The 28,000-nt window shown below is 35.7% G+C and overlaps 1 long non-coding RNA gene across 1 annotated transcript in view; it reads left to right on the top strand.

Annotated features, from left to right (window-relative positions):
- Positions 1-28,000, top strand: part of LOC145693487 (uncharacterized) — a 467,427-nt gene that overhangs the window by 93,554 nt on the left and 345,873 nt on the right. The gene's annotated exons all lie outside the window — the stretch shown is intronic.

The following is a 28,000-nucleotide window of genomic DNA, read 5'->3' as shown; positions in this document are numbered from 1 at the left end:
GAAATACGAAGTAGAAATTGAATCGAATTGACCAAGGATAGAAATCGATGGAGAGCTTTTGTGAACGCCACATTGAACCTTTGAGTTCATAGATCATAGAGCTAGTTAGTTAGTTATATGAACGATTGTTCAAATGTCAACGTTTTGAGAGGGAGAGAGAACCAAATTTGACAACAGGTAGCAATAGCAAAATACTTAGTTTGAATAATGTAAACTGTGCTTCTGTATGATTTAATTTGCGTTGAAAGACATGTCCAAGAGTGCTTCAGTTAAAAATGATACATATAGCGCATCTCATGCGATTATTTTACTCATCGCATCTGGCTCCCGTGTTCCTTGCTGGAACCGGAGTTAAGATTTAAACATTGAATTTCCCCTTTGTTTTTCCTATTTTTGTGTACGCTCGATCTTACAACCGGAAAATTAAATAAATAAAAACAAAGAGTTAAAGATCGGACAATTTCAGTGCTCATTGAATACGGCTTATCCTACCTTTCGATCTACGTGTAACTGAAAATCTGACCAAAACTACTGTTTAGGCAATGTATAATTACCTTCATTAGACACATTATCTCCCAGGATGCAACGAGTGGGATTAGGTAATGTATCTAATAAAGGTAATTGGCGAACTGTAAACAATAATAATACGTGATTAGTAATAGTGGATCATATTCAGAATCATTCTTATGTGTAATTAGCATCGTAAGAAGCGTTTGATTAACAGGTGATTATCATTTTCGTGGTTAAAAGCCTTTTGTATCCACGACTTATAAATATATTGTAAAACGAAATCCACGAGTTTCCATTTATCCAAACACATTAGAAGAAAACAAGTCAAGATAATTTTTTCTCGTAATATTTTAGACAAGTCGAAGCTTGTATCCTCCGATATAAGCCGTTCATAATTTCCCAAATGAATTTCTAAATAGAAATTATAATCACGTACTACCTAAACCTTTATCACGACAGTAATCGCTGGTCAAATCTTCTCTTAATATAGCTCATTGAGATCATTTTGATCAGCTTTTATTTTTGTCTAGTAATTGATGCTAGGATTGTGTGCCTGACTTATATTCACCAATAAAAGTGTTAACTTTCGGTCACAAATTAGTTGCTTCGTTAAAATTTCGGAACAAATAGATACATTTGAGTATACTTTACACCAACATACAGAGAGTTACACCTTTTCTACACCAATGAAAACTATATTCAAATCCTTGTTAGTTTTACATTTAATGACAGAAGAGCATTGTACATAAAGAAAACTGATATTCTACTTTTACTTCTTTCTGGTTGACATGCTTATTTCTTTTTAATGTTGATTATAGAAAACTATATCTCAAGTATTTCTATTTGCCATAGACATAGATAAATAGAACCATTGCTCCCTTTAATGTTCATTTGTGCCATGAACACACATTTAAGTAACAACTCTTAATACATTAGTATAGGTAGCTGTAGGTCTAGCCATAATGACTACGCAAGGTAACTCAATACGGAACGTAGATGACAATATGCTTCTACTTCACATACGTTACGGTATTCTACTATATAACATTTTAACTTTTCTTCATAATATCTATCCCATGCACATATTTCTTTCGTGTTGTCATACAATAATACAGAATCAACAAGTCATTCATTAAAGACATAATATTACTAATATTGGCGTTAGTTTCTTTTGTTAAACAATTTCTACCTAACTCTGACGATGCATGACATTTTTCTTAAAAAAAAAAAAAACTCCAACTACCAACTAAATGTACATTATTCTTCCAACAGTACTGCGTCTGTGATATAAATGGGTTGAAAACACATCTCAAGCTGCAGTGTCTATACCACATCTTCAAGTACTAAGGTAGCAAACACGTATGCAATACGTAATCAATATTGCGTGCTCCATTAGAAGGTTGTCTAAAATAGCAGGATCAGCAGATAATGTGCACACGTGACAAGTATCAAGATTAACGGAGGCATTGTCGAACATATCTCGTAATGGTAAATGGACCATTAAACATAATCCAGAGCTACGGATTTCTTAATTTACGACATATTACCTATTATCATTGTAATCTCATTTGGATCCATCTCTCAACCTGTTATGTGTTCTCATATAATCAATAGCTCTCCATCTATCACATTGTATTGGAAAGTATGCTGTTATTTCTTATGAAAAATCATGCCGTTATAAAGAACACAATGTGGTTGTACAAATAGGCAAAATAGGACAATATGCAGCAACTTTAACTAGCTGCTATTGACTGAATTGTTGATTATCAAGAAAGTTTAAATGTGGTGTGCTAAATAAATTATTGACACAATTATTGCTCTACATAAGGTCACAGTTTTTGTTGATTTTAACATAGTTAAATAAAAAAAATATTTTCAGATTCAAAATAATAATAATAATAATAATAATTACGAGCTTTATATAAAAATAAATCTGTACTTTCTGGAATGTAATCTTCCGTAAAAACAAGAAATAGAACAAATTGGTTAATGCATATATATGACGAAAGTATATTTCAGCATTTCAATAATTTTGACTACAGGTGGACAACTACATGAAGATGAGGTTATACTTGAGGTTTACTTTTGAGAAGCAGAGCAGTATTTAAGATTTAAAGGCTTAAGGGGGCAGACTACTAAATATTTTTGAAAAACTAATATTTTTTCTTTTGCCCGTTTTTCGTTAGTGGAAAGACGTAATAAAATGTAACTTACCACAATAATAGATAATGTTATTCTACATCCGAAAATACGAATCGCAACAATTTTCAGTGTTGCAATCCATGGCAATTACAGTGTGACCAGAATTTGAATTACTCAAAAATCTAGGTAAAGGCAGCGACTAAAAAAATGAACTCAACGGTAATTGATGACTTATCATGTTGTCTATGTTCCTTGTTTACTACTTTTAAAATAATGTTTCTATTTATTTTGTAATGACTTATTTATTTTGTAATAATTTATTTAAGGTTTATAAAATAAATAAAAATATTATTTAAAAAGTAGTAAACAAGAAACATAGACAGCGTGATAAGTCATCAATTACCGTTGAGTTCATTTTTCCAGTCGCTGCTTTAACCTAGATTTTTGAGTAATTCAATTTCTGGTCACACTGTAATTTCTATGGATGGTAACACTGAAAATTCTTCCGATTCGTATTTTCGGGTGTAGTATAACATTATCTATTACTGTGGTAAGTTACATTTTATTACGTCTTTCCACTTACGAAAAACGGACAAAAGAAAAAATATTACTTTTTCAAAAATATTTAGTAGTCTGAAGCCTTAAAGAGCCACAATTTTGATACAAAACTAAAAATATGTTTTAAGACGTTCGCTGTGGCAGTGTAAACTGAGTTTGGATCTCAGTGCTATACGAGTCACCGTGTGTCTCGTGACTCGTGTAGCATGTGGATGCTAGTAATCTTCAAAATCTGTACAAACGAAAATACCACAAACGAACAGAGGTACATAAAACGGCACAGCACAGAAATAAAATATCGCAGGAGCTACCGGTAATAAATAACGCAGCGAACGTTTAAACAAGACTTCAGGAGAACTGTTATAAGTTTAAAGGTATATCAGGTGAAAGATATTTGAAAGCCATGAAATTGACGTTACGTTTGACGATCGAGAAGTTCTGCAGTATTGAGGTTAAGGAGTTTCCCAAAAATTTCATCTTTGATTCTATCTATCATGCTGACTTGGTCCTATTATTCTTATATGACCTTAACTCTGTCATTTACCGTTACTTATATCTTATGGTAAGTGATCAATTCGATAATAATATAATCTGTATATACTCATACTATCTCTCGTCTTTTAAAATCTCAAATTGACATTGTCTCAATTTGAACATAATTTATGTGTTCATATTTTTATCGAATTATTCCGAAAATCAATTTTTATAACACTTCTGCAGATCACTTACTTGCACCTTCACAATATTATTATTATAGTGATCAAGGTGAGTTTGGTAGCGTAGTAGCTAGGTACCCGGTGCAAGGTGTCTCTGGCTCGATCTAAAAAATGATTGCTTGTAGTTGATATGATCATGTCCGTAGTTTTCTCGAGGTTTTTATTTCCTCCCACATTCTCATCCTACTAATTATTTCATAAGCATTCACTTTCAGTAAGTATCCGTCTCCTTAAGCTAAATGGGCGTGCATGTTAATTTTTAAAAAAAATGTTTAAGTAATTATTAATGGCTAATGAGACCTTGTTTATTTTCGATGGATGCGCTTGGAGGTGAATTTTAACATCATAAAGATAGCTGACGAAATTGTATCTACTGCTATGCCACGCATTTTAGGAATTACATAGTAAAACTGCAATGTTGTTACATTTCAAATGTAGGAATATGACCTTGAAAACAGAGATAGGGGGTCTAAAGCTCTAAAACTTTAAAGTAGCACTTGGAACGATTAGGAAAAAAAAGAAAGACAAACAAAAGAAAACTTCCCTAAATTGCTTTTGCGAAAGCAACTTCTGCGAGTAAATCAATTAAATAATTGACATCGAGACGTTTTTAGTGTTCAAGAATGAAATCGTGGAAGGCGTGACATTAATGATACAACAGATACATTTGAGAACGTCATCTTCGGTGAAAGTGTTAGTGGCGCCACTGCAAGCATAACTGCACTTTCTCGTTGATTACGTTAGTTTCATTGCATGTGATGGACGACATTTGTCAGTGAAATATTACTGACAGTAACTGGAAAATAGGAGTCCAATTACACTAAATTGGACGCATTACGTAATGGCATTCATTATCAAAGCTAAACGAAGAGCACTCCTAGCCCATTATCATTTACAATTGTCCGTTCAAAACATTAACAAGATAATGCACATTCAACTGATCCAACAACATATTGCCTCAGCTGTAGGTGTAGAAATAATGTGTTCGTATTTTACAGATAAGAACCAAGTGGTTAAAATTGGATAATCACCTACGCCAGATGTCAGCTTTCTAGATATTAAAGATAGGGATTAGAATTCAGACATATGTGTGGAATAAAATTTGCTTTGACGCTGTTTATTTAATTTATGAATATTTGAGTGATTTAACAAACACTGAAATTGCACATGTTATGAAGAGTGAAAGAGTCCTGGTGATGTTAGATATAGTGTATCTTCATTAGGTTCAGTACACAGCTGGCGTGCCCTATTTGACTTCGATTGTTTCCAGGTATGTTTGGCTATTCATACTGTTTATTGTGAAGAGTACATGTGTACTATTCAGTTCTGATTAACGAGTTAAGTATTCCAAAACTTTTTTTTATATATTTACAATGTCTTTATTTGTGTCTGCTTGTGAGTCCGGGACACAAAAGTGTCTCAAAAACTGCTTAATGGACCACCATCAATTTTGGCCAGGACGTAGAGTGTCTGTTGATCGGGATGTGGAGAATCTATTGAATTAGGAATCGTGCACGTAGATCAAGGTGATACTCAGACCAGAAATTGTAGAAATCAATCATTTCCCATTTTTACATCGATTACTATACAGCAAAAATGGTAGTTGACAGAGAGAATCAATTTTCTGTAATCGATTGGGGATCAATGTTGGAGGAAAATCCAGGAATAGAAGCAAATATGAACAGCAGAATTAGCAGCGGTTGGAAGAAAATATAGAGAAGTGGCAGGACTATTGTGTGATCGTAGGATACCAACACCCCTTAAAAGAAAATGTTTATCAAACGGTAGTGAGACCTGGCTTATTATGCGGAGCGGAATGTTGGACGACGAAGAAGAAAGAGAGGAACAGAAGTTGCATGTCACGGAGATGAAGATGCTGCGGTAGATGTATGATATGAAGCGGAAGGATAAAACTAAGAATGAAATTACCCAGGGATCAGTAAAGGTGAGACCAATAGTAGAAAAACTGCAAGAAAGTAGACTGACAAGAAAACCTTACGTTTGGGTGAATTGAGTTGCTGACTGAGACACATATGAGAAAGTAGTACTAAATGTGGTCAGTATTTCAGTGAAGTTGTAGGTGCGAAGCTCCACTGGTTTAGGAGATACAGTTACCAGAACATCACATGGAAGTACAGAATAGTCTTCATACAGTTGGAGGTAAAAGCCCTGTAAGACCTCTTGTAATGACAAAAGGCGAATAACAAATATATGGGTACATATTAGGACTAGGGGGAAGTCATATAGTAAGGGTATACCTGACGACGGCCATCTTGAAATCCGCCATTTTGAATTAAGGTTAAGTTTTTTAAAATAGGAATAGGGTCATGTGATACATGATTTAAGGCGCAAATTTAATCAGAAGAACAGTGGTGACGTTAGTTTTGATTTACGCGCAATTGGTAAAAAGTTACAGGGAAATTAAATATTGTTGCAGCATATATATTAGTCCTTTACCACACCTTGTAAATTGTGTGTTAATGATAATAATTAAATGAAAAGCAGGTGGATAAATATTAGGTCTATGGTAAGAGTTGCCTTATGGCAACCATGTTCAAATCCGCCATTTTGAATCAGACAAAAGTTTTAAACAAAACGCATAACAGTGACACCTTATTAATAGCAAATGTTACTAATTGAGCCCAAGTTCAAGATGGTACTTATCTGGAAGAAAGGCCCAAGTTCAATTATGACTCAATTCCACTTTGGTCATTTTTCCTTAAATTAGCAACTTGTTTATGCGATAACAAATGCTGGGTTATCGTAAAGCAAAAATAGTTATACCGTTGGATTTATGGTAAAATTTGCTATTAATAAGGTGTCACTGTTATGCGTTTTGTTTAAAACTTTTGTCTGATTCAAAATGGCGGATTTGAACATGGCCGCCATCAAGGCAACTCTTACCATAGACCTAATATTTATCCACCTGCTTTTCATTTAATTATTATCATTAACACAAAATTTACAAGGTGTGGTAAAGAACTAATACATATGCTGCAACAATGTTTAATTTCCCTGTAACTTTTTACCAATTGCACGTAAATCAAAATTAACCTCACCATTGTTCTTCTGATTAAATTTGCGCTTTAAATCATGTATCACATGACCCTATTCCTATTTTAAAACTTAACCTTAATTCAAAATGGCGGATTTCAAGATGGCCGTCGTCAGGTATACCCTTACTATATGACTTCCCCCTAGTCCTAATATGTACCCATATATTTGTTATTCGCCTTTTGTTATTACAAGAGGTCTTACAGGGCTTTTACCTCCAACTGTATGAAGACTATTCTGTACTTCCATGTGATGTTCTGGTAGCTGTATCTTCTAAACCAGTGGAGCTTCGCACCTACAACTTCACTGAAATACTGACCACATTTAGTACTACTTTCTCATATGTGTCTCAATCAGCAACTCAATTCACCCAAACGTAAGGTTTACTTGTGAGATGGTTTGGGCATGTAAGAAGAAGACCATTGGAACCTCACCGAGTAGATGCTGTAGAAGTGAGTAGGAAACGAACCCGAGGCCGGCCGAAAAAGAATTGGGGAGATTATGTTAAGACTGAAATGATGCAGTGCGGTATCACAGCGGATATGAAACAAGATAGAAACAGGTGGAGGATAGCGTTCCGAAATGCCGACCCCAGATAACTGACAACTTCCGGTTTCAATATTGATCTTACATAGAGAAAAACAATAGAAAATAGCGATAAGTGTTTATTTTATGGGAGGATGTGGTCGATATAGTGCTGTGAGAATAAGTACCATCTTTTATCTTAACCTTTTATAAAAATAGAAATTAGCAGAAATCAACTACTTCCGGTTTTAATGTTGATTGTTACAGAGTAAAAAAAAAACGAAACAGATGGGTGTGATTTTCTGCAACCAATTAAGCGTCCCAAGAATTATTACCCCAATCCCTCTACTAAAACAAGAACTGCTAGAAATCTACTTACCACTTCTGGTTTCAATATTAGCTCAATCAATACTAGGTCATACGAGCTCCTTTGTGGCTAAGCAGTTATCGTACGCACCTTTGGCGTGGGAGGCCCGGGTTCGATTCCCGGCGGGAAGTCATGTGGTTCGGATTCTACGTTAATCAGTAGGACCATGTCTCATATAGCCTCGCTGCTGAACGGGACGTTAAACTCAAAGTCAACCCAATACTAGGCCATACAAACCAAATACTTTTACAGTGTATACGTGACACCGCTACTTGTTTTGAGATGTGCAAGAAATTAAGACTTCTGATACTATCCATGAAAACCTTGCGTACAAGTTGAATATTTACCAAATGCAAATTTTCAATATTGTAAGGATCCCCATACCACAACAAAAGCACATGTATAACGACATGTGCCATTGTTTACAAAAGCAGACGACACACTAAAGAGGAAAACACGAAGGAAACCGAAAGGAGACGGACCACACGAAAGGATCCGAATTAGTACGAGCCACCCGAAGAGGACAAATAAAAGAGGGACTACGGAAGGACCTGACATCAGTCTGTTCATTAATCGACTAACCATTAGCTGCTCCGAGGTCACACTGAACGAGAGGTACACCTTTCTTAAGCCCTATGTCGCACTGAACTAGGCATCCTAACTACAATTAAAACCTCGCGAGGCTGCTGTGAGGTGAGGGGGTTGTCCACAAATCTCACCTATAAAGTTACAAGTGTTCTGGATGCTGCCATGAGCAGAAAGAGCACCCTGCAAAACACCGATCTCCTTCATCTGGTCAATTAGGAGAAAAGACACTATTAATTACTCTTCGTAAATCAAAGACACTGTATTTAGGAATTTTATATTAAAATTGGTGAAGGAGAAAGAACTCGCCCGGACCGTTATTTTGAATCTACCTATAAAACATTTCAATATAGATGAGGTTCGGGCCTAGGATGGCTTTCGTCATTTCACTTTGACGGCTTAACGTAAGAAAGAGGAAAGTGAAACATATCAAAACAAATAAAACTTAATAACTTTAGAACCACCCGACCAATCTCGACCACATTTGCTACAAAAATAAGGTTTGGACCTGGGATAGTTTTCATCACTTCACTTTGACGATACAGCGTGGGAGAGGGGATATATATTAGTGCCGAATCCATGGCTATCAGGGTCTCTGAGACGAGCAGTGACTCTTCCACCAAATTCAGCCCTTCATGTTCAAAATGAAACGTATTCTCCTTGTGCGAAGAACGGGTATTCTTCTAGTATTAAAATGTGAGAGTTTTTTTTTATTCTTATAATAATGATATTACATGTAGTGTGCATGCCATTGTTAGAATTTTTTGTGTCACTGTTAAGAGTATGTGTGCACTATTAAACTATCTATGTTAGTAGTACGTGTCACTCTTACGAGAAATTAAATACTCATTCATAGTTCATAGTACTCGTCATTGCTGTCAATGCGCTATGCAAAACAGATATGACAACTTTCTCATCTCTAGTTATTTTATACAAATGTTTCTAATAAAACAGTCGGAAAACATCAGAACTCAATTTTCCTTGCAAAAACTATTCCCAATGCAAAATCTTATCAGGAAAGTAATAATTCAAATGTGTGCTGTTTACACATCTATATTGAGCTATGGATATTTGTACATTACACTACGTATATTTGCCTTCAAGTGATATTGTTTGATTTTGTATGTTTGAACGCGCAGTTGTAATAACTGAATTTGTGTGATTGTTTATATTGATTATGTTTCGTAATCATTAATATCTATGCCGTGTTATTTTCGGTTTATATGTCCATAAAATAGATCTAGGACACGAAATTAACACCGTATTTTAACTATATAGTCACAAGGAGGCTTTGAGAATAAACGTAGAAGGTTAGTGTTGGAATATGGCAGTATATTTAGCTCTACAACTGCTTATTAAATTAACCTACTCCTCCCATCTAAGGTAGGAGGCTCTATCACCAATACGTGATACAACGTTTTCAATATCTTCCCAATGTAATTTTTACGAAACGATGCCACTCGCAGCGACAGAGTCAAATTCAACAGTCGGAATATTGAAACTTAGCCGAAAGATAACCTGAATCAACAATCAGAGGAATTTATATGCACGTTCATCAGTGGCGGATATAGGTCGGGGCCGGAGGGGCTTAGCCCCCCTTCCAATTTTTTGAGTGATAAAATGATTTAAGCTATTACCACTATTTATATATTTTTGAAAGTTTATAATAAATTCATGATATGTCTATCATATTCTGCATTCTGGCTGTCGCCCCCAGTTTTTACCTTCTAGATCCGCCACTGACGTTCATTATTAAGGTACTGTAACCTTCGACTTATGTAACTAATGCGTTCCATAAACTTTTACGTAACATAAATTTGACGAAAGTAAAATATGTAAATTGCTTTATTTTATAATGTAATTCCTATTATTATTACTATTATTATTATATGGATATGTACGTATATTATTTACAGAGAATTACTTTATAAATCAAACAGCAGTATTTAGTCGGATACTAAAATAAAAAGTAAGAAACATATAAGGATTATTTATAAAAGTCCTAATATATGAACAAATAAATATTCTTTTATGCGCAAAATTAAATATTACATATGGTGTTGCATACTGCAATGAATATCAGACACAAAACCCTCAAACATTTACATACATAAGCACTAGTAGTTCTAATAACTTAATCCCACCTCACCTAATAGCTTATCACTCACAGGTTTCTCCATGATAATAATTTCTGTCATTTTAGGCGAAATGGGAATTACCATGTCGCTTCAAATGTTGACGAGGGAATTTCTGTATTGAAAAGAGAATATATGTACTAGATTATTAATCATCAATATTACGAAATTGTAAAATCACTAACACATTTAAGTAAAAAACTACACTATTTATTTTTAGCTTTATCTGAGATTATGCATATGAAAGTCAATTATCTAATTTTAATGTTTAAAATGTTTGTCAGCTATACTATCAATATACACAATTACTACAGAACCAGAGAGCACATTAGCGCGCATGCCGAAATGAGTTATCCTTTATGAAGCAGTTCACAACAACAAATACAAGTCAATAGTCTTATAATAATGTTATACATGACATCAACGTACGAGAACAAACACATATCTCTTCTTTAAGTTTTTTTCATATATTCATGTAAAGTCTTCAGTTCTTTTGTTTAACGGAATTATTTCCAAGCTTGACAGAAGGATAGTTAATTTGCTCGAAAACTTGAATAAAGGAAATGCATTTGGTTGATATCTATCAAATTAACTGTGCCATTTGGAATGCAATCTAAGACAAGACGATATGTTAGGCTGTTATTTCTCGTCTTGTGGAAATGCTATTTTGGAATCTACACATTTATACATGTCAATGAAAGAAGTATATATCAAAAATCACTTCTTCAGTATGTACGAACCGGAAACAATATAAATAAGTTGAAATCGATTTTGTTTATTATCTAATATTTCCGATAAGGAACAAGCGCAAAAGTTTCTATATGCTGATTGCAATTTATCAAAATTTACTACAGGTGTAAATATTCGTATTTTATACATATTGGATTATGTACAATAATTTTTGTATCTGTATTTGTAAATGTGTGTCATTTCAATTTTTATTTTACTAATACTTGTTATTGCAATATTAATCCTGATCATTGCATGGTCAAGTGGGAGACAAGGCATGATTAACTTCGCCATGTAAAATAAGACTAAATAAATAAATCTTGCAAGTTATGAAGGAGACAATGGGCAAATAGTTAAGGGACTGAGCTTTTCTGGTTTCTAGAGATACTCAGCTCTAGCCATTTCTTGGGTATTTTCTGAAATTTTGATGTTTGTTTCTCCATTTTGTATTATGTAAACAAGTAAGAGATTTTTCTTATTCTTGGGAGTTTTCGTTATCTTTTCACAATGTTTCACAGTAATCAGATGTTTATTAATAGAATGGATAATGTTAAAATCATTCTTTACTGATTTTAACTCTAAGCAGTAAAATTTAACGGAAAGCCACATAAAGCATACACACCAGATTCTATCAAAACCGAATATGTTTTAGGGAAGATATCAAGGAACAAATTTCCCAGATTGTCGGAGGAGATAACTTTATTCTCGTTTTCAGTTGATTTTACACCAAAGCAGTGATAATAATTGAAAAGTCTCGGAAAAGTGTATGTCATATTTAAAAGATAATAATATTTTATATATGAAAGTTATCGAGGAGCATAGTTTTTAATTGGGGAGTAAATTCACCCCTTTATTCTCGACTGATTTTAACATTATAAAGTGGGGGGATTATTAAGATACTCCAAAGTAAATATTCATCATATTGCTTCAAAATCAAATATATTTATTTTACGAAAATTATCATGCAAGATATTGCTAAATAGAGTGGATATGTTTACTTATGGTTTGTATATATATTATGATATCTTCTTTCATTCATTCCAGCAAGTTGTGGAATCGTTTCCACACCGACAACGAAAACAAAAAGGGATAATTATGATTTCGGTTTACGTTTTCACAATTTCGTAGTGCCGATTTTTAATAACCTAGCACAGAAATTTCCTCTTAATATAGAAATCTTCTTGTCACACTTTAGGCGAGATGGGAATTTTAATCTAGCCAAAATACATTAATTAATATCTTGGAGAAATCAGAGGTTGATAAACCATTAGGTGAGGATACTCGGCTCTAGCCATTTGAGGATACCGTTGTAATTTTCGAGATTTATTAAGTAACTGACAACTGGCTTAGACCACGAATCATGTAAGTCGGAGGATTTCTGTAGTTTAACATTTATGCGTTGGTTACTTCTTTCGTGATTTCAAGTGAAACGTATTTCAATACCAGTAGTTCCCCGTGTAACTTTTACCAGAGCAATTACTGATAACCTTGGTTCATTTGTACAAAATTCCAGTAAATGTTTTCAGTAATCAGTATCTATCGGGGCAACAGGAGGAAATCCGGATTGGCCTCTCAGAAATTTTTAAAAACGAATTACTCATTTTTGGATAAAAAATCTCAAAAGTATGCAGATTGAAATGAACTACTAGTTAACTTTCAGCTCAATAGGGTCTTCTATTCTAAAGAAATAGAGATTAGCGCTAAATTGAGCAACTATTATTTTTAGACCAGCTCTGGTAGTAAGTATATATGACATTTAAACTGAATGTATTTGTGTTGCATATTTGTAGGAGAAGACGGAAAATGGATAAGAAACAAGCTAAAAATTACGTACTTCATGGACTACAAACTACGTAGGTATTTTAGTTTTTCATTTTGACGTTAAAGTGTTGAGACAAGAAGAAGAAGAAATGAAGTATTTAATCAACAAGATTGTTATTAAAAAAACTGCAAATTTTATTACTTTCAAAAGCATAATAAAAGCATGGTGATATGTAAAACGTAGACATATTGAGGTCAAGGTCAAATTTTAAAACCAAGGTCACATGTGAAACCTGAGCATACTTTTACCTTCTGCTCGTAGTTAAATTTTAAAGCATAATGACATGTGAAACGTGGACACATTTTACCAAATGATCGTAGTTAAACTTTAAAAGCATGACTATATGTAAACCACGGGTATTTTTTTGCCTCGTGGTTGTGGTTAAACTTAGAAGCCATGATGATATGTAAAATGTGGGCATAATCTTACTGCGTGGTCGTGGTTAGATTTTTAAAAATTGTTATTATATGTAAAACATGATCATATTTTTAAATTGTGGATGTGGGTTAAACCTTTTAAACAAACACTACTAGTCATTCTCTGGAGTTCTGAGCCGCAATAATAATAATAATAATAATAATAATAATAATAATAATAATAATAATAATAATAATAATAATAATAATAATAATAATAATAAAATATCGAGAATTATCAGGAAAGAGTAGGGAGAATTAATACATCGGAGTGAAAGGTTCTAACGTGTATCAAGCAGGTTGTTTCTGACTAATTTTCGTATTTGACACGTACTGGTTAATAACAGTAGTGGTCATGATGTTATAAAAAGTATCCACAACTTCGCCAGCCATAGAGCCGTTAGCCACTGTTTCCTAGTTAGCGGATGTAATTTCATCTTAACTTGGGACATTATTGTAATAGAACAAAAAAGAACTTAAAGTTTGAAGAGAACATAATCAGAATTTTATGCTGAATATCAGTAAGTATACTGTTTACTGACGTCTTGTTACAATTATTAACGAGTAACTTGATTAGAGTACTCTCCATTATCAGTTTTATCTTAATATCTTCCGCAGTTATCATACAACGTCAGTTTTTTTTACGTTTGTAAAAGAAACTAGTTTTTGTCAATTTTTTTCGGAAACCTACGCCTGAGGATTCACAGTCACTCATCCACATCAGTTTGTTCAGCTTAAGAGATCTATCGATTGATAAGTATATATATCTTGACATTGGATATTTTTTCTTAGAAACTAGTAATATCATAGAATGAATCCGTGTGATGCACTAACGTCCTTGCTTTTCCACAAATATATCACAGTTACATTAAAGATCTATTTCCTAATTTACCATTAAAATATAATGCTAAACTAGATCAACAATAATTAAATGTTTAATTAATAGAAATTAGTATTAAATGATTCAATCATTAGAACGTTAATCAAGAATGAAGTTAGGTTATAATAGCAGATGTCATAGTGAATAATAAATAGATGAAATGTTTTTGTAGAACGAGTATGAAGGTAGTCGTGGTTCTAAAAAAATGTAGATGTACAGATTAATATAATGCCATTTTATGCTAAATTCAATATGGCAAGGAAGTTGCCCATCTTCCGTGCTAATCCATATAAGTTTAAGAAGAACAAAAAAAGCGAGAAGTCCGAACGGTCCTCGCCAGAGTCATTCCATAATAATATGAAAGAAACGGAATGACTTCTTCTTTTAAGCATCTTGTGAAAGTGTCTTATCTTCCGTATTCATTACTTCCTTCGGTATTCTTCTCTCTTTGCGTGTATTCATCGGCTTCTCTCCTTTTTTTCCACTTCTTCTTAGTTGGGTGGTGTTGTCGTGGCGTCTCCCCTGACCCGGGGTTCTGAATTATTCACAGGATCGATACTTAGGATCCAGAGATACTTCGGACCCTGGGAAGAGAAGACGACGGCGAAGATGAAAAATAAATCGCCCACCGGATGGATGGATTCCCCTAGCTACCCCACGTAGCATCAGTCGTTCTCTTACAACGTGCTCTTCTCTCTCTCTCTCTCTCTCTCTCTTCCTGTCTTCTCAGAGATAAAAAAGAAAGAAAAAGGCTCAGGGGTGTCCACATGTCCTACGACAACGAAGAAAACTCTTACTTATATGATTAAAACAAAATGTTGGAGATGAGAGTTCTTTTCGTTCTTTTTTATCCATTAAAAAAAAAAAAAATTTTCTAGCGTCAAGTTTCCAGATAAAAGTTTAAAGCTGCTATCACGTACTCACTAATTTCATTTACTAAAGAGGTTTCAATACACAAAAGTAACATATTGCAAGTAGTACGGACGCCACTGTTAGGAGTATATGTGTTAGTTCTTTTCTAAGAAATGAAATGAAACTTTTAATTTTTCATCCCATGATTATGTCCTTTTAGTGGCCCTGTGTAGCGTAGTTGCTGACGTTCTCGCCTTTGGTGTGAACGGTCCCAAGTTCCAGTGAGAACCATCGATCGGACAGATATAAAAAGACTTTTCAGCCCAGTCATTCTAAGTAATGCTTTTCTAGGGTTCTGTTCATTTATCCATGCAAACCGGGATGGTACCTAGCATAAGGATCCCAGGTTGCACTCAGGGGCGATCGGGGCGATCGAACCCCCCACCCCAAGAGGAGGAAACTTTCTTATTTTATATACATAAATAAAATCCATCCCAGAGTTTGGAGCCCTTAAAAGTAGCATTATGACAACCCACCGCTCCCTTCAGAAGTCGGTCCTGGATCCGCCCCTGGTTGTACTTCCCGGCCGAGAAAAGTCATCCCTCATACGTAACCGCTAAAATGGCAATAGATGTCAAAAACCTAGAAAGAAAAATAATTCTAATTCTTAATTGTCCGTTTTCAACTAAATGAGATGAATGGCTAACGACAGTCAATTATTACGGAGCAATTGGTAGAATGTGAAGGAGAACCTTGATAACCTACGGACATGATGTTGTCTATCAAACCTCACGTGGACGGGTATCGAATAGAGAATTCCTTGCACCATGATGAGCACTCTACCGCTGATTCTCGTCCTACTTCAAGTTTCTTAAAACTTATCCATCACAATTTATCTTAAAACTTATCATGTTGTTCCTTCAATCCCTTCTATCTATCGATATATGAGGCGTTGGATAGCAAATTGGCGTAACTCATTTAAAAAAAGATAAGAATAAATCATTTCCGTGAACCTATCGGATGGCAAAGTTGCATATCTCAGAGTTAAAAGACCAGGCCATAGGTCATAAGATGGCAGCACAAAGAAGTGATTTTGTTCCCTTTTTCTATATCGATTCTAAAAAAAAGTCTCAACATCTCACAATGCCTCACAACTGAGTTACGCCACTTTGCCATCTAACGCCTCATATGTCTTACCTATGGACAATGTTCTTATTATAAAGCATAAACATATCGATCAGCGAATAACCCTAATATGCAACCTTCAAAACATTTAAGAGTTATAGATTTCATAAACATCTAGGGGAAAGTATTTGGATATTCTAACTCTAAATATAAACGCGAAACGGGGCCACAGTGGGTCAGTGGTAGAGCGTTCACCTCTAGTGCATGGGGAACTTGGTTCGATCTCAGCTCTCGCCAACTTAATTTTCTGGGGGACAAACATCATGTAGGGAGGTTTCCTGGGGGTTCTCCCGTTTCCTCCCACTTTCTTCATTCCACTAGTTCCTTCATTTCTCATCATCACCGTTTCCCTTATCGTAACCGAGATAATCGTTGGACGTAAAACTTAAAGATTTCATTTCATATAAACGCGAAACGCCTGTCTGTCAGTCATGCTAATGCAAAACACTTCACAGTCAGGAAAGTAGTTGTCGCTAACTGAGCAAACTCCTATCTAACGCCAAGAAAACTCGCTATCATGCAAGTATTTTGCAAACAAGCCGAAAGCTTGTAGGGAGCAATTAGTTATATCTAATCAAAAATTTAAAGTTATAATTAATCATAACAATAGGCTATACAGCATTAACGATACTGTCAACTATTATGTTTTTAGTTTTATAGCACCTGTCACCATGCGCTTATATTCCAGGAAATTTGACAAAAGCATACAATGTAGAGCAGTACTATGTAATAATAAATAAATAAAATGAAGAACCTTAAAGAAAAACTGGACTTCAAGAGGACATTAAAGTTGAAGGCGAAAATCGTCATTTCCTCATTCAAACACTAGTAGCAATAACTGTCGAATTTTAAAACTTATACATTCGATAATGGGTAACTTAAATATTATTTCTCACCACTTTAACGGATCGGCTACTAACACGAGAAACTCTTACCAGTGCATCTACAAAACGTATCACCACAGCTATAAATGGATACAATACCATCTTATCCTACGAAATACAAAACTAGTTTATTTAAATTCTAACTAATATTATTACCCACGCTCCCCTAGTTAGACTCAAAAATAGTAAACAGTAACATCGAGCGAAGAAAACGACTAAAACTATACTGATGACCTTCAATTAGAGAGAAGACATTCCATCATTATTAAACTAAAATATCTTATGACAATGACATTTCGTTTACCACTTAACTACCCACACTAGTAATTCAGGTACTACATCAATACTTCAATATAATCTTAATTATTTTCACTTTTATATTTTATATTGTATCATATTTAACTTTTACCCCTTTTTACACAGTCACCCTATATTGAGGGTTTTCTTCTGACCTCGCGTCAGTAACTAATTAATTTTCTTTTTTATCAACTACATATACATTACATAACAACAGAATCAACAGCAAAAGCAGCTATCAGTTATTTTTAAAACATGAATTCAACATTTCTTTTTGTTCTTTCTTGGAGTCCGTATACTTTTCCTGAAATCCTTTTTACCTAGTTTTCTACAATCATAATCAAAATTACCTAATAACAAAAACTGTTGAATTTACTACATTTTACATTCGATAATGGGTACTTCAGTGTTATTTCCCTCCACTTTAACAGATCAGCTGCTAACAGACTCTTACCAAAACATCTACAAACACAGCTGTATCACAGCTGTAAATGGATACAATACCATCTTATCCTTCGAATTACAAAACTACTTTATTTAAACTCTAAGATTAGTATTATCATCCACCCTACCCTAATGAGAAGCACACATAAACACTATTCATCGAACGCCGAAGACGTCTAAAAATGTACTGATGATTTTCAAGTAAAGAGAAGACATTTCATCATAATTAAAATTTCAGTTACTTATAACTGTACTTATAACGTAGAAAGTCGTAGATGTGAGATTTTCATTTATTACTATAACACAGAAACTGAAACGTTTCTGCACAAAACAGGAAACGTTTCTGCACAAACCTTCTATCTAGTTTGATAAATAGACAGATATTACTACCATCACTACTACAACTAGTACTAATACAAATACAGCCATGACCAGTGGCGTATTTACGATTTTCTTTCGGGGGGATTTGCTAACTTTAATTCTGGAAATGTGAAAATTCTGCAAGATATTTCAATTACTTTAAAATATTAAATAAAGTTTCGGGGGCCTTAAGGCCTAAAGCCCCCCTTAAATACGACACTGGCTGTGATTATTAATACTACTACTTCTTTTGCTACTATGTACAAGTACAGTAATAATCTTTTCAAACCTATGCAAACATTAGTAAGCTATATAATGATACTTTATATTGGGTATGTACCAACGTTCTACCCGTTTTCGATGGATCACTAGTGAAAGATGTGACCGAATAGGTTGCGCTTCTAAAGCTATGATTGGTGGTCACGTTATCGGAAAAACATTAGAGCAGCAATAGGTAATGAATGTGTACTAGTGGCTCGTAACTGGAGAAATTGTTGAGTCGACCAAATGCAGACGAATAAGGAACACATCAGAAACATTTTGCTATTTGGGTTCGATAAGAGCAATAGTGCAGCCTTGGCGTGCTGCAACAATGGGCAAGCGTGTGATGAGGATACACTTGGCGAAAGCACATGTCGTGGCTGACCTCAAAAGTCAGGGACAGCGACAGAATCTGTCAAGGTCAACCACGGTATGGGTACCCATCAGCGTTTTTCATAGAGGATCTGAACCAAGCTATAACAATCAGTTCGAATCCAACTCTTTAGGAATTAGTGGAAGTCTTCCAGGTGCACAAGACAATAGTGGAAGAAGGCTTGTGGCGCTGGTTTTCATCACAAAGTTTGATCATTGGGTTTCATATCAGCTAAGTGCAACTCAATGAGAGATGCGAGTCACGACATGGTGTTTTCCATGCTTTTCTGGCAGAAAAAATGACTCCTTAATTTAGACTGTCATAAGAAAAGAGAAATGGATTGTGTATTGAAACACGGAGCGTCTCAGCAATGTATTTTGCTTTCCTGAACTGCCTCTATTGGCGTCCAAACAAGTAATAAAATCCCAAGAAAGTGTTGTTGAGTATGTAGTGGGATGTTTAAGTCACAATTCATTGCGAGGTCCTAGAATCTAATCAAGCCATTAATGTGACATAATGTCAATAGCTAGACAGCTTGCAGAAATTGTTGGGGTCAATGCGGCCAGCTCTTGCCAATCGCCAAGGGTTCATCATTCAATATGATAACGCTAACGAGGAAACGGTCTTAAGCGTAAACAACCGATTTAGCTGGGGTCCGGATATGTGTTACGGGAGACCAAAGTAGGAGACACGTATTCTGGTGTTTGTTCCCATACACAAAAGTTCCCGAAATACGGGGCCCCAAAGTGGCCCTACATGCTATAACTAGGAAGCGAATGACGTTACTTGTACACAACCGATTTGGCTGGAGTCCGAATATGGCTATTATAAGCCCAAGTCGAAGATATGTAGTTTTTTTTTTTCCGACCGAACCTGACAGGCCGGCAAACTTTACTTCCGCCACGCTGCCCGGTTTCCTGACAACACACGCCGTGTCAATTAAATATTAATGTTCACTCTCTTGCACAAAAGTGTTCCGCCCAGTTTCCACACATCCTAGCCATAGAAATATAGGCGAAAATCGCAAACATCCTTTTGCTCCGTTGACACCCTCGTGGTCAGCAGATCCACCCTCGACGGCTCGTGCCAGCTGAACATTTGTTCAGAATTGCATGGGTACCACATATGCCAACTTCATGGCCTTATTGAAAATCTAGCAATATGGGACCATGTATATTCGACATTCCTTTTTGTGGGACCTAACAACAAACACAAGTCACATACTTTTGCATATATATTAACATCTTATTCCAAGCAAAGCCAACATTCCGTACCAGTAACGTCATTCGCTTTCTAGTTATAGCATGAAGGGCAACTTTGGGGCCCCGTATTTCGGAAATTCCTGCGTATGGACAAAAAAGCCAAAATACGTGTCTCCTACTTTGGTCTCCCTTAACACATATCCAGACCCCAGTTAAATCGGTTGTGTACAAGTAACGTCATTCGCTTCCTAGTTATAGCATGTAGGGGCACTTTGGGGCCCCATATTTCGGAAATTTCTACGCATGGGCCCAAACGCCAAAATACATGTCTCCTATTTTGGTCTCCCGTTACATATACCCGGACCCCAGTCAAATCGGTTGTGTACAAGTAACGTCATTCGCTTCCTAGTTATAGCATGTAGGGGCAATTTGGGGCCCGTATTTCGGAAATTTCTGGGTATAGTCCCAAACGCCAAAATACATGTTTCCTACTTTGGTCTCCCGTAACACATATCCGGATCCCAGCCAAATCGATTGTGTACAAGTAACGTCATTCGCTTCCTAGTTATAGCATGTACGGCCACTTTGGGCCCCGTATTTCGGAAAATTCTGCGTATGGGCCCAAACGCCAGAATACGTGTCTTCTACTTTGGTCTCCCGTAACACATATCCGGACCCTAGCCAAATCGGTTGTTTACACTTGAGACCGTTTCTTCGTAAGCCTTATAATGCTGCGTTGACACATAAGAAATTAATAGACTTTAGTTGAAAGTTTTACTCCATACGCCCTATTCCTCTGACTTTGTTTCTACAAACTTGCACCTGTTTCGCGCTTAGCAAACCTTCTTCACAGGGAAGAGCTTTGCTGGTGTGGAGACTGTGAAATTGCTTTACGTAAGTTCTTCAACTCCAAAACTGCAGTTTTATTGTTTGATTCATCTTCTACCGGAAAGATAGTTAAAAGTCATTGATTATCCTGATGGTTACTCAGAGTAAGAGGTGAATTGCATTGTTTCTCATCCTCACTTCCATATGCACACCAAATACGGATAGATATTTTGCATGTACCGATTACATACTATGTATACGGGGTGAAATATTTATCTTGATACACCCTTGTAACTTTTAGACAAAATCAATAAAATTTTATTCATTGCCAATAGCGGAAGGCAGACTTATTTGACGTACTCCATAATATAAACATACATATTAACAGTGTTGCTATTGCAACATAAAGACTATTTTTTCAAAACTCATTACGTCAGATTATTACATATTTCATATCTACATCAAGGATAAAAGTAAGGTGGAACGCGGGAGGAGGTCGTCCATCCACTTCCAGAAAATATCTATGGCGTCCCCCCACTTCCTACGAAGATTACAATGGGCAGAGATAGGCAAGGGGACGGCATGATGTCATGCGTCCCCCTACCTTTCCAAATCCACTTTTACCCTTGATTTACATGTTAAACAGAATCTTTCAATATCACATTTGATATGAAGTATTGCAAACTAAGGACTCTACACTATCACAAACATCCAAATTTTGGTGGACCTCTACAACAGTATGACGTAAATGAGACAGACAAGACAATGCACATAGAAAGTATTTTAGTGTTTCATACTTTGATCGTAATATGGCGGATTTCGAATAAATAGAAGCAAAGTTTCATGGAATAAAAAATGTTATTTTTTCAAAAGTCTTTATTTAAAAAAAAAACTACTTAGAGAAGTGCCTCATCCAATTGCATAGGTGATTTTTAATATATGTGATCATATTGCCGTTTGCAGCAATTTGATATCTCAAGCTGTTCTGAAGATGTGGTAAACACTGGTAACGTTTACAACACTGTTTAAGATTGTGTAATATTATATATATATATATATATATATACGATGGCTTCACTTGTTAAGTTTGCTGGAAACGACATTATGATCTTCATGTTTATTGAAAATCATTTACGCGATTATAGTTGATACTTATCTAAACACTTCATTAAAAACAGCTATGCATAATTTATACCGTTCACCAAACATTGTTAGGGTCAAGTCTGGGAGACTCAGGTGGGTAGCTCATGTAGCCAGGATGGAAGAAAGTAGGAACGCTTTCAAAGTTTTAGCTGGAAATTTAGTCGGAAGACGACCATTAGGAAGTCTTAGGCCCAGATGGGACGACAATATTAAGAAGGATCTGGCAGAAATCGAAATACAAAGTAGAAACTGGATCCAGTTGATAAGGATGGAAGTCAGTGGAGAGCTTCTGAGAACACGGCATTGAACCTCCGGGTTCCATAAGCAATAGATTTAGTTAGTTAGTTAGTTAAATGTTAGATTTCTTGTAACTTTGTTTCTACTTGTTAGAAATATGTCATATGATGACCATAGTATTCGGCAGTAATGTACTTTGGATGTGCGGTACCTCGTCCGCCACACTTGCGTTATTACTCTTGTAGAACTCTATATGCTGGGTTGGCAACACTGTTAACTAGGTGGTATCACAAAGTATGCCAAAAAATGTTTCCCTACTGATAATTACATGGTATGTAATTTCAGCGTTATGTATCTATTAGTGTAAATGATACAAGGCCGTATGAAGGTAAGTGACCATCTTGTGTTCTTATATATGGTAGGTAGTAAGAAATAATTCGAGTTTTGTTGATTCCTAAATTTGGCTTTCTAATTTATTCTCAGATTCTCGGTAGGGGCACTCGATCGAAAAATTGTAAAAACCTTTTTCAGGCCAGCCACCATGAATGAGGTTTTCCTGGGTTTTCCTCATTCACACCAGGCAAATGCCGGGGTGGTACCTAACATATAGGTCCCAGACCGCTTCCTTCCTTCCCTTTCCCCGGATAGTGTGCTCGCCGAGGGACGTCATCCTTTAAACGTGACGGGTTAAATGACCATAGATGCCGAAAGCCCAGAAATCTAAATCCTAAATTTATTTTCAATATATATTAAATTAATATAATAATCAATGCAAACAAAAAAGTATCACTTAGTGCTATAAAAGTTTAGTAAATGGAAGGCTTAATTAATGTATCGTGTCATATTTTTTAATGTACAATTTCATTCCCATCCGAAGATGGGTGAGCCTTAGAAGGTAACGTCATGTCTGGGGCCATTTATTGGTAGTATCATTGGGAGACGGGCATTAGGTTTTATTTATTTATTGATATATTTATCTGGTTAGACATGCAGAAGAAGTTGACCTGAGTATGGTATATAATTTATATGATGAAATCAAGTGCAGTGAAGTTAGTTGCGAAGGGGATGTTGATCTTCTGTTTCGGGACTACTCAGAGGAAGTTCAAACACTTGAAGTATCGTGATGGGATACATAATGTATCTCAAATATGAGAAATTTGAGGATGTGCAGTCAGCACATTGGCTCTCCTCTCTGTAGATGCTGGTTTTCTAGACCGAAATTCGCTATCGTTTCTTTCAATGGCTCCCCAATTGTTTCCACGACGCTAGGTGGACGTCACAATACCAAGACGGTGATTCATCTGGTAAGTTCGAACAATGATTCATCTTTCTTCTTATCGAACTCAGCACTGCTTGATGTTGTTGATCTGACGACAAGTGACATTTCAGTGCCACTAGGACGTTGGCCTGCTTCAAATATATTCTTCTTATGTGTATTTTAAAATAAGTAAACTTTTCTTTTCACAGCCACCATTAACACGGATCCAACAGTAACATATATGAAGATAAACGAAGTTATGCTATGGGCACGGAAATATTCAGTCCTGTTCTTTCTAGTACTCACTAATTCTAAAATCCTACTATTTTCCTTATCACTGAAACACTCATTTCTCTAACCTCCTCGTTGTGATTGGGTGCCTGTACTGGTTTTGAAATCAATCTTTTTAATTTAAAGACCAATAATGAGTGTCATACTGAATTAAATTTAAAATACTTTCTAATCCAAGCTTTAACAACCTTGGAATTGTTTTGAACACCTAACGATTTTTTGTAACAAGGTTTTTAATATACTGTTTTCGTAATGAGATAAAATGACACAGTTTGTAAATTAGTAAATACCATTTACCCGCTCATAAGGGTCACTAAGTGATTTTGCATCTTTATTCCAAGAATAGCCAGAGCTGAAGAACAGTTTGCTTAGAAATGTGAACAACACGATGTATTCACAAAAGGCGTAATTTGAAAAGGAATTTATTCTCGTAGCCTTGGGAATAATTCTCAAATTCTCGGAATGTATTAATTTTGTATTTTGAGTTCATAGCTGTTTTCGAAAGAGAAACTTGAAAGTAGGAAGATCTGCTGTAACACCAGGGGGGACGGCTGCAAAAATAGATTGGCTCTTTAGAATTTGAAAAGTGTCACCTGAGCTGCTGTATGAAATGAAGGCTTAGTAGCTTGAAACGAAAGTGTTCCCTGTCTCATTACCTATTTACAAGTAGTTGAAGGTCAGGCTGAAAATGGACCACAACGTTTTACCACGTGTACCGTGACATGACTTATTTCTTTTCCTGACAGCGACTGGAGAAAAAAAAGACGACAGAAACATTGAACAAACTAAAGCAAAAATCGGAAGATAATTTGCTTTGAATTTGTTTTAGATAACGTTTATTTATTTACAAATTGCACAATGTGTGTTCAAAAACAAACCGAACTTTTGTTAACATCTTTATTGCTCATTATACATTTTAAGCACTGTCCCCATCAAAGTAGTCCCCTTTACTGGCAATACATCGTTCTCAACGTTTCTGCTATGTCTGGAAAGCCCTCTAGAATGCACTTTCTAGGATAGTGTTCAAGTCTCTTTTCTTTCAAAATGATTTGAACTTTGGGAAACAGGAAAACGTCTCCTGGGGCTAGATGCGGAGAATAGGGTGGATGAGTCACAACGGAGTCTCGTGTTTTTCCCGATAACTGCTGATGAAAGCGAAGCGAGAGTATGCGCATCGGCACGCTGCACCGTCCATCTTTGGTTTCCCCACAATTCAGACCTCTTCCTGCGCACAACATCCCTCAACCACGCTAAAATGTCCTTGTAGAACTGCTTGTTTGCCATATGACCATGTGATACAAATTCATGAACATCAATGCCTTTCGAATCAAAAAACACAACCAATATCACCTCAATCTTTGACCTACTTCTACGTGAGTCTTTTGGACTAGGAGACCCTCCAAATAGAAAAGCAATAGAAAGGCAATTGAAATATCTCTGTAAATGTTTTACTAAGATTGTAGCAAAATTTTACACACACAGGTTGTTCTTCAAGCAGTTTCATTGTCACTGTGTCATTAATCCCAAGAACAGTTTGTACATGTGCTCCCTTCCGCGGCTATAGCTCAGGAACTAACGGTTATAACGAAACGCGGAAAACCGCAAGTTGTTTAGTCGCAAATTGCAAGAGTTGTGACTTCTTATCACATGTCAACGCCCTGTCCAGAAATGGCTTCTTCCTCAGACGAGATAGCAAAGAAACACAGGTGTCTGTTCGCGTTGCCGTCTGGCCCGAAGTCAAATCATGTGGAATCCATCGACCCAACTTTTAGTGCTTCCATACTTGATAGAGGTGTTGAAAATTGGTTTCTGCACTCACACTGAATTGTAGACCCAATTCCTCACATATCTGACTACTGTTCGCCTCAATTGCTGCCTAACGATTTTCATATTTTACATGTGTTGGTCGTCCGGCACGTGATGCGTCTTCGACTGTTTCCTCACCGTTCTTAAGCTTGTTAAACTACCGCTGCACTGTCCACGTAGTCACGACACCCTCACCAAAGGCCTGGCATATCTTCCGCCCCGCTGCAGCTGCGTTTGACCCAGTTTGAACTCGTACAGCATACACGCCCTTATGACTCTCTGTGGAAGTCCCATGTTCACTCTGTCCTTACGCAAGTTTACAGTGTAACTGAACTGCCACAACCAGGTAGTATGTTGGATATACCCATACCAACAACTTTCCTTCGCCTTATCTCCATTCGCATTCAACATTCGGTGTGAGGGCCAATTGAACACAGACCTCCACAAAAAGTGGCAGAACTTTCTTAGTTACTTATATATATATATATAGAAGTAACTAGCAAGGGATGATAATTATAATTATTATCATTATTTAAATATTCAGTTTGTTCTACAGATTGACTAAGTCATTTTTAAATAAGTTCCCATGATTTTTTAAAAACTACAGACAAGGAAATAATCCTTCATAATGATAATAAAAGCATAATAACATGAGTTCACGCAGATGTTCATTTCTAATTTATATTTCAACCAAATGCTAATGGAACTTTTTTATTTTTACATTATTTTCACTAAGCCCTAAAGTTTTTACTAGTTTTGCTTTAGTTCAACGTCTTTCCCACACAACTAATTAAGCGTAATTTAATGTTAGAATGTACAGTATTTGGCTAGAGTTGTCCCGAGATGAGGAGTATATTTTTAAATTTGAGATGAGATCAGAAACATGACATTCTCCATCTCATTTTTGAGACTAGAATCGAGACGAGAGAAGAAATTTCATGAGTCTGGTGGACAACTCTAATTTATCCCAGTCTTAGTTCTCAAACTCTGTTTTATTATTACATGAGTCATAGCATAAAAATCATAAATTGGCAAAATGATTGTACAATACAAGGAACATTTATTACTTTTTTTAAGATACGCAAGTTATTACACCATATACTCCAATGATAAATATGGTTTGAGTGTTATATTAAGACAAATGAATTTCGTTTCACAATAAGAAACTACGAAAGACTTCCAAACCATGCGACTACAATACTCAAACTACGAAGTTGTAAGCTACATCTAGAACTACTGGTTGTAATAGAGGAATAAGATAAAAGACAGAACTTGTTCCTGAGTCCATATCAATTAACCATTGCTCGCTATTCAGTACTGTTTTCGTTCTATGGTGATAAAGGTTGAAATTAAAATTCGTTTATTTAAACCACTTCTGTTTTGAATAAAGGATTAAGAGAGGGTATAGAACCTATTCTTGGGACTGAGTCGATTGCAAGAAAAGTGCTTTTCAATATCTTTTACAGTTCTTGCTCTATGAAAATCAATATTGGGGCCAGTAGTACTAGTAAATTCAATTTCTGCCGGTTTCGATAGAGTGTTTCGGGTTGTGATAATATATATAATCTTGCAACCCTGAATCGCTTGCAGAAAAATGTTTGTCGCTATCTGTTATCATTTTTGTTATATGATTATAAATATTGAAACTGGAAATGGTTAATTTTAACCAATTCTGGTTGAAAAGAGGGTTAAGGGTGAAGACAGAACCAATTCCTGGGACGCTGAATCATTTGCCAAAAAATGCATTTCTATATCTCCTACCGTTTTTCTCTGATATCTGAATGCACCTGAACAGCTCTCAGACTGACATTGTCCCTTTCATTCAATTGTTTCGCGGGAGTAGACACGTTCGGTGCTACAGCCACTCTGACGTCAACCCATACAACGTCTTGCTACATGTGAACATGCGGGAGATCTATGGATATATGTATGCTGCCAGACTTTCAATCATTTCCATCGACTATACACTATTTTATGTCACTTTAACTATCTCTTCTTTAAGTTTTACACGCAAGTGTATATCAGCCAACTATATGACACCACGATTAACTTAATCATCTTTTTTTTTCAGTAAGGAAGAATTATTCTATCTGAAAATGATTTTAAATTATTATGGTTGGTAAGTATGTATGTACACTTT

This window comes from Thermobia domestica, chromosome 8 (genome assembly GCF_964235325.1).
Source record: "Thermobia domestica chromosome 8, izTheDome1.hap1.1, whole genome shotgun sequence".
NCBI lineage: Eukaryota > Metazoa > Arthropoda > Insecta > Zygentoma > Lepismatidae > Thermobia > Thermobia domestica.
Note: the sequence above shows the minus strand (reverse complement) of the source record. Positions and strands in the feature narration are given on the sequence as shown.